This window comes from Nicotiana tabacum, chromosome 2 (assembly GCF_000715075.1).
Source record: "Nicotiana tabacum cultivar K326 chromosome 2, ASM71507v2, whole genome shotgun sequence".
Classification (NCBI taxonomy): domain Eukaryota; kingdom Viridiplantae; phylum Streptophyta; class Magnoliopsida; order Solanales; family Solanaceae; genus Nicotiana; species Nicotiana tabacum.
The window spans coordinates 101033576-101046469 of NC_134081.1; the positions used below are offsets into that span (position 1 = coordinate 101033576).

Sequence of the window (12894 nt, forward strand, 5' to 3'; positions counted from 1 at the left end):
CATCTTTTAACCAAGCAGGAATAAATAGACTAAATTAATGATATATAACATATAAAAGGGCAAAGTTTTCAAAGTTACATCAGCAATGTCATGTTAAACTTCGTGGCCATCCACTTGTATTGATTCTTCTATTAGGTCAACCATTTCATAGAAGTCACTTAATATCTTTTTTTTGCCATTCAGCTTGCTGTCATACTTTCTTATTAAGTCAACTTTACAAGGTTATAGGCTTGTACAACAAACAAAGGTTAATTAGAGAGCTGAAACATTATCATTCATTTCCAAATCCAAAGAATGATATAACTAGTCTCAAATAAGATGTGAATAACAAGTGAATAAAGGCATGGCTGATTTTTCACGTGATCTTGATCAATATATTCTTAAGACTCAGTGTCAAACACTTTGTCACGTCAAATGCCTTTCAAAAGAATGGCTTGATACAATTCCAATCCCCATTTAAAGAAACAACATAACGAGCTATCCAAGAAAAGGCCAATACTCTCTCTTATCAACTCTTCAATAAGCAATCGCTCGTTCAGGTCCCAACTCATTCATCTTTCTTTAGTTAGCTCCTCTCACTTCTACAAAAACGGGGAAAATCGACCGTCAAAACCGACTGATGTTGGTTGGTAATTGGCAAAAATCGATTAAAAATAGACCGATTCGTGGCGGTCGGTAATCGTAAGGTCGATAGAGCTAACCTACCGACTTTGGTCGGTATTTTTTGACCGATTTCGGTCGGTCAATTAAATTCAAAAAAGAAAAAATTGCTGGAAAAAACGACCGAAGTCGGTCGGTATTTTAATTATGTAATTAAAAAATACATCATCAGGGAATATAACCGGCATCTGTACTGTGGCAGGATACTATTCTACCACTAGACCATTTGTGCATTTTTTTTAAAGACTATTTTTTATTTCATTTATACTCTTTAATTGCATTTTTGAGCGAAAATAACCGACCGATGTCGGTCGATTTTATTAAAAAATAAAATTACCGACTGAATTCGGTCGGTTTTTTAAAATGACCGGCCGAATTAACCGACCAATTTCGGTCGTTTTTTAATATTAATTTTAATTTATTTTAAATAAAAAACCGACCAACTCGCGGGACGCAAAAATAATTTCCCGCATTTATGCGCCAAAGAAAACCGACCAAACTTCGTCGGTTTCGTAAAAAATAATTAAAAAATAAATAATTTTTAAAAACCGACTGACTTCGGTCGAGTTTTTGGCCATTTTTGTGACTTTGGTCAGTCGACCGCGATCGATTTTTGCCGAATTTCTAGTAGTGTCTTATGAACTGGTTCATGAATATCAAACTATTGCAGAAATTAGAGAGTGACATTTTGTTTGCACTAGTTCAGGTGGAGACTTGTTATGTTTTACCAAACTGGCTATGTGGGGAAAATATGGCTATGCAATCCCATTACTAAAAAGACTCTTGCTTTGCCATTCTTTCCCATTTTGTAGGTCAAGCTTGTTTACGCTATGCCTCTTCCACAAATGAGTAAAAAAGTGTAGTATAATTTGAGGGAAAATTAGAGTATGCTGATTGGGAATTCTATGCTGGTTTTGAAGAAATTTTACATTTTAAGATCCTAACGTTTAAACTAGAGGAAGAATTAAGTGTAGGATCATGGAAAGACTTGTTGAACTGCACAGAATATTCAGGAACATGTTATAAACCAATCCATATCAATGGGTTCATTTATTGGTTAGCCTATGCAAAAGATAATAACTTAAGAAGTGATGTGAGAAAAATACTTGGAATGAACTTAGAAAATGAGGAAGTAAAGACCATATGTTGTGCAAATGGCTATAATTTTGGGTTTTCACATTTGGCTGAGATAAAGGGACATGTATGTTTGGTTCAGAATAATAGAGATGGTCATATGTTAAATATTTGGATGTTAAAGACTATGAGAGTACTCAACCCTGGTGTCTAGGGTACAGTATTGAGGTTCATGAGAGTGCTTATAATTTTACTATTCTTGGCTATTTACCAAGAAATAATGAGAATGGAGATGTCTTGATTAGATCCTTTAGAGGTAATCACTTTTGTAATGAAACTGATACAAAAAGGGTCAAGGAATTGCAAAGTTTAAACACAGTAGAGTATAGGTGGTTTCCTCTTTTTTATGACAGTTTTTTTTCTATAGACATGCCTGGAAATTAAAATCTGAAAATTGTTTTTGCACCAAATACTACTGAGCTACTCTAAAATTGGGCTGGGCTGTTCATTCCAAGTCAGAGTCCAGAACCAATTGATGGCCCAATCTAAGCATTCTAAATCTACTGGAATTTTTTGCTTGATTTGTTACTTGGGTCTAGTAATGTCCGCTTGTTCACTTTTCCCACCATGAGTTCAACAATGAGTATCACATAATATAATAAGTTATATGTGTGAGGTTTTCATCGGTTGTCCCTTCTTGTATTAGTTATTTAGTAAGTGGATCTCTTTTTTATTTTTTTCCAACTAATGAACCTTTTAAATCACGGATCTTTTTTGAGCAAACTCAAAATATGAGATAATATTTTGTAAATTATTGAAAATATTAGACCACACTTTAATATTTTGCGAGCATGCTAAAAATTATATGAAGAAATATTAGACTCGAGTCTAACATTGTCACTAAAGAGTAATTTCTAAGGGCTACATTTGTACAACTTTTTAAAGTCTGAATGAAATCTAAATAATGGCCTAAAAAGGGGACATTTGCGTAAACCAGTCTAATATATACTTCAGACAAAATAAAAAGGATTTTTACCTAGCTATACTATATTAAAAACTTATTTACCTATGAATATTTCTTCATTTTCAGTATTGTCCAGTCTCCCATCAAAAGAACGATACAATTAATAAATTTTTAATAATATAAAGTTGTCAGCAATGGTGGGAAGAGAGAAGATGAGGATTCTTATCGTAGTTTAAGGGATTTTGATGTAAAAAAGAAGGAGAGAGAAGAGGAAAGAAAAAAAAAGGAAATGATGTAATTGAATCCCTGAATTGAATGCACTAATAATGGGGTATAGGTCTTTTAAGGAGCAATGTATAGAATTTGTAAGAAAAACCTATATACTTATTAAAAACTACAAAACATAGAGAACATAGGTAAATAAGTTTCTAATATAGTATATCTAGGTAAAAATTCCAAAATTCATCGCGACCAAAATAAAAGTTGAATAATTTAGAAAGGGAGAAAAGAGAAAACAACCAAAAAAGTAGAAAAGAAGAAGAGGAACTGAATTTAGCAAAAATCAAGTAAATTCCATAATTGTCAAATGGAGCCCAGAAGTGCAAGTCAGAAATAGAACATTCAGAGACAAGATAATTCTAACTTTTACTATTTTTGTTTTTTATTTCCAAAAAAACCTTATAACTCCAGAATCTAAGGCAATGGGATATCAAAGTGTCTACTCACTAAAATCAAACTATGAGATCCTTTGCGTAAACTTATGACTTCCACCTAATCCATTATTAATTCAGCAGCCAAAAATTTTAAGTACAAAGTTAGGTAAATGCAGCCAATTAACTTTAATGAACGAGTGTCATTGTATATTTGTATCTTAAAATTGACATTTGCTTAAACGTACAAACGCATTGGTCCAAAATATGTACTGTAAAAAGGGTATGTGTGTCCTCGAATTTCAATCGGGGCCGTTCTAAGTAGGCCAGCCCTTAACAGAATCAGCTCGATAAGATGGCCTACGCAGTCCAATTTTCAATTGCGTGCCTTTTCTTCTAAGGTTTCACTTTTTCTTTGTTTCTATTTTATTTTTGAAGTTTCCACATTTTCTTTTTAAAAAATTCTATTACGTTGAGGGATCAAGGAAGCTAGGGGCGGACATATTTCGATCTGAACCGAAAATACCGACCGAATCGAAAATATTTTTATTTCGATTTCGGTTTTGATTTAAAATTTTAGTTTTTCGGTTCGGTTTCGGTTATTAATTTATTTGGTTCGGTTAACCGAAATCGAATTATTAGCAAACCAACAAATTTTCGGTTGGTTTCAGTCTAATTTACCGAAATTTTGAAATAAAACCAACAAATTCGTCAGTCCAATTATTACATAGAGAGATCCTAATATGATAATGTTCAAACCGATAATTGAACCGAAATTAAAAAACCGAACTGAACCAAACTTATTTTAGTTCGGTTTCGGTTACTACTTTTACAAAACCGAAAACCAAATAACCGAACCAAATTTCTTAAAACCGAACCGACCGAACGCCCACCCCTAAAGGAAGCTGAGCTATCACGACCCAAAATCTATTATAGACCGTGATGGTGCTCAACATCGTCGTTAGGCTAGCCAACACTTAATTATTTATTTTTATTATTTTAAAAATCATAAATCTTGTTTAAATAGAGAGACAAGTGCATTAAAATAAATCGTAGTTACTTGCAGTTTAATTAAAATATAAGGTAAAAGCGTGCCAATATAAAACAATCCATAAACAATTTCTAGAACAACCCCCAAAATCCGGTGTATGATAACTCAAATAGTACAATTATAGCATGGCGTGAACCTAAGTCTACCCGAACATAATCAGTAATTCTAGCATACGCACGGACACTCGTCACATCATACGTGCGTAGCTCCCACAACATGTAGTACATAAGAATATAGCACCTACGAATATAGCAAAAATTCAAGCTGCCAAAAAATTAACCCATCGCGAACGCAAAAAGCTAAGCACGAACGCGATGCACATGGATTCAACTCTTCATGATCGCACCCCTCCTCACGCGACCGCGATGAACAAAACGCGTAGCATCAGGCCACCCCTCCTTTCTTCTTCGCGAATGCGGTACCACCCTCGCGTTCGCGTAGTATAACTGACCACAACACTGCGATCGCAGGCCTAATATCGCGATCGCATAGAACATTTTCACCAGTCGCACCAAATAACTCTTCGTGATCGCGAACTTCCACTCGCGATCGCGTACAAGAAAACCAGCAACAGTCATGACAACAACTTCAGCAAATCCCCAAGTCGAATTTCAATCCGTTAACCATCCGAAATCCACCCGAGGCCCTCGGGACCTCAACCAAACGTACCAACAAGTCCTAAAATATCATACGAACTCGCTCAAAACCTCAAATCACATCAAATAACACTAAAACCACAAATCGACGATCGAAATCTTTCTTTAAACTTTCAAACTTATAAACTTCGACGAACGCGATCGATTCATACTTAAACATTCCGGAATGACGCCAAACGTTACGTACAAGTTATAAATCACGATACAAACCTATTCCAAGGCTCAGAACCTTAAACGGACATCGATAATATCAAAATTCACTTCAAACCAAACTTATGAAAATTCTAAAACTTTCAAAATGTCAATTTCCCATAATAAGCGCCGAAATGCTCCTGCACCACCCGATACTCAACCCGAACACACGCCCAAGTCCAAAATCATCATACAAACTTATTGGAATCTTTAAATCCCGATTCCGAGGTCGTTTGCTCAAAAGTCAAACCTTAGTTAACTCTTCCAACTTATAGCTTTCGTATTTAGAATTTTCCTTCCGAAATAACTCTGAACTTCCCGAAATTCAATTCCGACCTTACGTACAAGTCATCACACATGACTTTACGATGCGCTAGAGCTCAAAACGACCGATCGGATCGTTACATGAGCCTACTTATATTGAATGAAAGACTTTTTGGAAGTGTCATAATTAGATTGATAATAGTAAGGGTGTGAAAAGAGAAAATTTGGATAGCAGGTTAATAGGTAGTAGAAAGTTGTTTTCTTCCCTATAACGGTAGTATCAATGTTAGTTTGGTATTTTTTTTATTCTTAGATTATTATTACTACCTATTATTTTTTTATTATCTTTCGCTTCGATTTTATTAATATCTTGATGTTCTTACTGCTTGTTGCACCTGTTTCTTTTTATCTTTTCTTGAGCCGAAGGTTTATCAGAAACATCTCTCTACCTTCCCAGTGTAGGGGTAAGATCTCATGATACCCCACATATGAGATTTCACTGAGCTTGTTATTGCTATTATAATTGGATTGATAATGAAAGAGTTTAATTAGAAGGAAAGTTATGCTAAATAGCATCATCATCAATTCATGTCCTAATCAAAACAACTTGTTCCCTTTATAAAAGTCATTGGTCTATTTAATTGTGTGGATCAAAATCTGGGGGCCTTTTTGGTGGTAGTGCTTGAGAGTTCATGCGAACCTTCTTTTTGGTGGGTGCTACATTTTTCCTTGGTTCTTTCTGTTTTAAAATGGTAAGAGCCTATAAAAAGTCTTTTCACAATACCACAATCCAACAACTGTGTAGTAATTTGTATAACATAATTTTTTAAAACTTGATAAAGAAATCCCATATGATAATGAGAAAGACTTTTGGAATTATAGTGATAATACATTTGTTGTATGTACGATTTATTATATACCTTTTTTAAGAAAATTAATTTAATAAATTTGTGTATCATTAGTATAATTAAATATGTGGTAACAAGTTACTTACTATTTATTATAGACTACCAATCAATATATTTATATTTATATATTAATATAAAGTAAGGACATAGACCCAGTGATGTGGCAAGCCTCATTGAATAGGAAATGACTTTATCTTTTTTCTCCATTTTTTAGGATTCTCCTATCTTCCCCCTTTATCTCATTAACTAACAAAACTCATAGAAAACAAAAATGGCACTTCTTAAATTATCTTACTTACACCTCTTCATCTTCTTTCTCTCACCTAGCTATTTTTCCTAACTATTACTTCGGTTAGATATCAGATTTAAAGATTTAAAGGCACCTCTTAAGTTATTTTAATTACACCTTTTCATCTTCTTTCTCTCACTTAACTATTCTTCCTTAACAATATATTATAATTGTTTAAAGTCAAATTTATTCACCACAATCTTTAATTCCTTGCACCTTCTTTGCCATCGGTATTTCTCTCATTTTTACTTCTAATGAAGGATGTCTTCCTCAACTTCAAATGAAGAACGAAATGGAACTTCAATGGTCAGCAAAAGTGTAGACAAAAACTGAAAATGAGTACGATGACTTTTACTAACAGATTTAAAATCATGTGGGATGGTTTTAATGGCAGTTCTTGGAGATTTCTTATTCTTGCTTTGTTTTTTATTTTCCTTTCTTTTTCATATAGTACTACTTTTTTTAATTATTTTTTCCAACTTTTGTCTTGGTAGTTATTTTGCCAATAGAATCTACTACAGTTTCAATTTTGGCTGCTAAATATTAGCTAGCGTTTGACCATAGATTTTTAAATTTATTCTGAAAAATTTGATTTAGGTGAAGTTTGGTTTAAAGATGAAAATATGTTTGGACATCAGTTTTCAAAACATATTTTTCAAATTTATTTTGAAAAAAATATGAAACATGACTTATACCCACAAGTTCTAAAAATTATCACAAATACCCAATATCATTATCAATAACATTCATTATATTATCGCAAACCATAGTTCTGAACATAAATAAATTTGATACAAAATTATCATTTTTATAATAAACTACATGATACGCTATTAGGTGACCGAGAAGACGAAATAACATTATTACAAAATAATAAATTGTCGGGGGCAATTTTAAAAAAATGTAATAGTAATATTTTGGCCCAAAACCAACTATTGAGCTGGTTTTGGGATTTGTGATTTTAGATTTTGTCAAAATGTAGGCAAAATCTATGGTCAAACATGTGCTTGCCAAATAAAATCCAAATTTATTTTGACAAAATCTATGGCCAAACGGGTCATTAGTATTAGGTAAAAGTAATCTCGATCTTCATTTACATTCTATCTCTATAATTGTGGTACATAGAGAGATATGACATCTCGGAGATAACATTGTGTCTCCGTTAAAGCAGAATGCTTATTATTTCTTACTTTTATTTTTTTGTTTTTTCTCTCCTTTTATCTCCCCCCAAAAGTCTAATGCTTTTGGTTCTTTTCTCTTTGATTAATCTACTTATTAAAATAGCGGCTGTTCGCGATAATGATAAATATAAAAAAGCATGCAAATTATCCGTTGAAGGGAAATAAGTGGTGAAGAAAGAATTCAGAAATAACAAATCATACTTGTGATTTTAGTGATTATTACTATTATTCTTTATTGGGAACTTATATAATATGTTGAAGATCTCGAACCACAAAATCTAAAAATTCAGAAACTCAAGTCATAAATTTATGAAGCAGATGCAAGATTTGTATTGCAATATAGTTGATAACAAGCACCTAAAAGATGTACCCTTGTAAGGTAATTTGTTGAGTATTTGCTTCAAATCATCTATATATTTATTTACCTTTTTATTAATTTGATATATTTTCTTTATCTCATTGCGCCAAAAGAGTAATATTTTTTTTGTGTGTAAGGTGTTACATAATAATCGCCAAAAGATTCACCGCAAAAAATTGTTAAAGTTGAATTGAATTCAATGAGATAAATTTTTTATCTTCCCCTATTTAAGGTGTTACCAAAACAGTTGGCACAATTAAATTGAATCAATTTTAATTAACAAGTGGAAAGAGGGAGAAGATCAAACAAAGAACAAACCTGTACAGAGAGTGAGAAAAAGGAAAGAAGAAAAAAATCAATTGAGAGATTGGAAAACAGAAAATGATAGAAAACTAGCAATAAACGAAAATATTTGAAAGGAAATACACAACAGACATACTATGCAATTATGTTGCCCCAAACGTTTAGAGAAAGAAAACATTTATTATCTTATGACAGAAGAAAAGTATTTACATAAGTAAATTGATTAATTATATAATTAGACTAATATAATTAGGTATTAAATCCCAGAAGACACATGTAGAAGTGAAACGTTTCTTTAAAAATTCTTTTTCTTAATGAAAATATGATAATGAAAAATGCAGTTAAATGTAAACTCTAATTCTTAAATGATATTTATGTTTGTGATTTCATTAATGTATTAAAAAGAATTCTCTATTAAATTTATAATAAATATTGTTTCTTAAAGTTATGGATGCTTTTCATACCGCGCGAAACGCGGATAATTTTACTAGTGCTAGTATAAATTAGAGTTCTGGCAGTTGCCTTTTACGAATTTTTTACACACACACACACACACACACACACACACACACACACACACACACATATATATATATATATATATATATATATATATATATATATATATATATATATATATACTCTAAGAAAACAAACACACACACACATATATATATATATATATATATATATTTATGAAATTGTTCCCACGATAAAAGCATCTAATCCCTCCTTATATTGACTTAAAATTCTGTTGACACCCAAAATTACGAGAGGTCGTTAAAGCTATGATGAAATTGGATTGATTGGAAGATACACAAATCCATATATGATGATATCAAAATCAATTTGTTATGAAAGAGTGTAATCAAAGCATATATCATATTGAAATCATGAGTGCAGGTCATAATCCATCACTAGTATATGTACTATTCAAAATTCAACTTGTCTGGGCCAGCATACATTAGAAAGGAGCTTTAGCCTTTTTTAAGCTTGGATTTATTATTAAGACCAATATTTAGAAGAATTGTACAAGTCAGTAAGGCACATGGAGTTTAGCAAGATTAGTAACATCATTCACACTTGTTGCCGCCCATTAGACCTTCAACATGGTCCCTTTTTACTTGTTTAAAATTTTGCCTTTTAGTACAAACTGAGAGTTGCGTCTAAACTAAATGTTGGGCAAGGACGAAGGTTCCCTTCTCTCTCTTTTATCAATACGTTATCCCTTCCGACTATGGTATGGGTAAGGGAAGATGAGATCTGCTCATTGATTTTATATTAAATGAACGGTCATATTATGATCGTTTTGGAGACATGAGCCACGCACTACACACAAGAATGAATTGATAAATTCTTTTCTTTCTGCGGGCAGTCTATCACGCATAGACAATTCCTTTAAATTGACCCGTGAAAAAGAATGGGAAGACAAAGATATATCCTAACCCAAGAATGTAGCCTGGTGCCAAACTTATCGATACCTACGATGATATGAATAATATATTGTCAATAAAATAATTAATATACGTGCAAGTTAGACTTATATTTCAGTCGTAAATAAACGGATAAAGACATATATACTACTCATTGAGCAGCCTTACTTGACAACTAGTTCGTGTCTAATGGAGTATAAAAGTTAAGAAGAGAACATAATTCTTTCTTCAAATTGAGAAAGAAAGAGGATAGACTGGATGTTCTTGAATAGTGAATTCGACATTCACAGAAGAACAGCCGGAATGATATTAGAAAGTTTTGAAGATTTATTGAGCAAGGTTTGATTATGAATTGGGTTTTAAGGAAATGATACTCTCTGATTATAATAAAAGATATATTGAAATTGTTTTAAGTTAATATCAATTTCCCATCATTTTCAATACCTTAATTTTCTTCCTTTTTCCCAAGCCGCCTCTATTTTATCTATGAGAGTTGATTGTTTGACTTAGCTTTATTCTCACGACTTATGTCCTTTGTTCTCTGGCGTCTGGACCTATCCCAAAGTGTTGTCTCAGTCTTAGACGAGGGGTATACAAATCTAACCAGAAAATCGCACCAAATCGAAAAGTCTTGATTAAAAAATCATATTAGGTTTAGTTTGGTATTGAATAAAAAAAAGTAACCAAACCGACATATAAATATATAATTTTTTATATATAATTTTAAGACTTTATACAGAATTTTATTTAAAAGATGTCTAGAAATATTTGAGATCCTCTCATGTGATATAATATTCAATAGAACTATAAAGTGCATTTATTTTTATTTACTTTAAATAATAGATTGTATCACTTTCTTATTATGTGTTATCTCTTTGTTCTTTCATATTCATATGTCAAAATTTATTATATGTTTTTCGAATTTGAAGTGGTATTTCGATAATCTAAAATTACATAGAACATATCATTATTTAAGTATCATATTGATTTTTATGTTTAATTCTTAGATTTGGTTAACCCTGAAAGCGTACATCAACAAAAAATTATTTGTAGATGACTAAGAAAATAAACTATTATGTGTTACTAAAAATAATTCTCCCGTAAGATCACTTTAATAGATCATATGTTTGTTATTTTTTTTTAAGTTTTAGTAAACATATATTCACTTATCAAAAATTTATCTATAACTTTAATAATGCAAGATTGAAATAATATTCATGTAATAAAAAAAAATCCGAAAAATTCGACAAAACCGAACCAATCCAAACCGATATAATTGGTTTGGTTTGATTTTGATAAAATTCGAACCAAATCAAACCAACCCGGTCCATGTATACCCCTACTTAGGACATATGTTTTGTTTTTCATATATGAGGACTAGAGGTGTACAAACCGAACCGAAAAACCGCACCAAACCGAAAAGTCAAACCAAACCGATTAAAAAACCCGACTTGGTTTGGTTTGATTTGGTTTGGTATTGAGTAAAAAAATCCGAACTAACCCGACATATAAATATATAATTTTTATATATACTTGTAAGATTTTATATAGAATTTTCTTTAAAAAAAATATGTAGAAATATTTGGGATTCTCTTGCGGGATATAAATTTTAATAGAATATGAAGTGATCCATATTTATTGACCTTAAATAATGGATTGTATGATCACTTTCTTATCAAGTGTTACTGAAATGCATCTATCTCTATGTTCTTCCATATTCATATCATATGTTAAGATTTATTAAATTCTTATATCTTTTTCGAATGTGAAGTGATTATTAATATTTATGTATCCTATTGATTTTTATGTTTAATTACTAAATTCGGTTAACCTGAAAGTGTAAATCAACGAAAAATTATTGTCAGACGACTAAAAAATAACTATTATGTGTTACTAATAGAATTCTCCCATAAGAATATTTTAATCGATAATATGTTTGTCAATTTTTTATATTTTTACTAAATATATATTTACTTATCAAATATTTAACAAAGTAAGATTAAAATAGTATTTAAGTAACAAAAAAATCCGAAAACCCCCATAAAACCGAACCAATCCAAACCGATATAGTTGGTTTGGTTTGGTTTTAATAAAAACCGAACCAATCCGGTCCGTGTACACCCCTAACGAGAACTTCATTACATTAGAAACAATATTCAATTAAACTTTTCACTGTCTCGTATGAATCCCTTAATACATGAATTGTAAATGTCATTTTAAATTGAAAACAATTCTTTCCTTACACCTAATGTCTATTAGTATCTTGCAGTAGAGGCTACATTCATGTTTGAGCCATGCATCATAAGGCAACTAAATTTTAATTCTTACATTTTCATACATCTAATATAATCTATTAACCCGTGCTAGTTTTTTCATTCAACCAAAGTTGTAGCTTTCATAATACAATCGGACCTTTTTATATAAGTACCTTTATAATATCACTTTATTACGAAGGTCAAGTTTTTTTTTTTATGAAAATCAATTTTTATAGTGTTATAATATATGTTATCTATAATGACATTTCAGCCAAAAACTTTTTGGAATATATGAGGTTGTTTTGGAGAGTTTAACTGTAGTGCATTACTCTCTACGACTTGCTTTTCACGTCTGAACTGCTACAGAAGTTAATGTTGTTGAGGTTTTATTTTAAGATGTAATATTCTTAAAATGAGGGTGAATGGGAAATGGAGGGAAAATGAAATTTTGAGTAAAATTTTAAGTTTCCCCCTCTTAACAATGAGACATTGTCCCATATTGGAAGTGGAAGACATTTTTGGTGGGTATATATATAATTGCTCTTCTTGTAGCTCTTAAAGAGTTAAGAAGAAAGCAAGCCTCGCGCCGTCGTCGTCGTCGCTCGCTCGGCTCGAATTTATTATTATTGTTTCATTACGTTAACTTATATTTTGCA

The 12894-nt window shown here is 31.5% G+C and overlaps 1 pseudogene; it reads left to right on the forward strand.

Moving 5' to 3' along the window:
- The first annotated feature begins 343 nt into the window (after nucleotides 1-343).
- On the forward strand, nucleotides 344-2178 carry LOC142168685 (uncharacterized; annotated as a pseudogene).
- Nucleotides 2179-12894: the final 10716 nt, after the last annotated feature.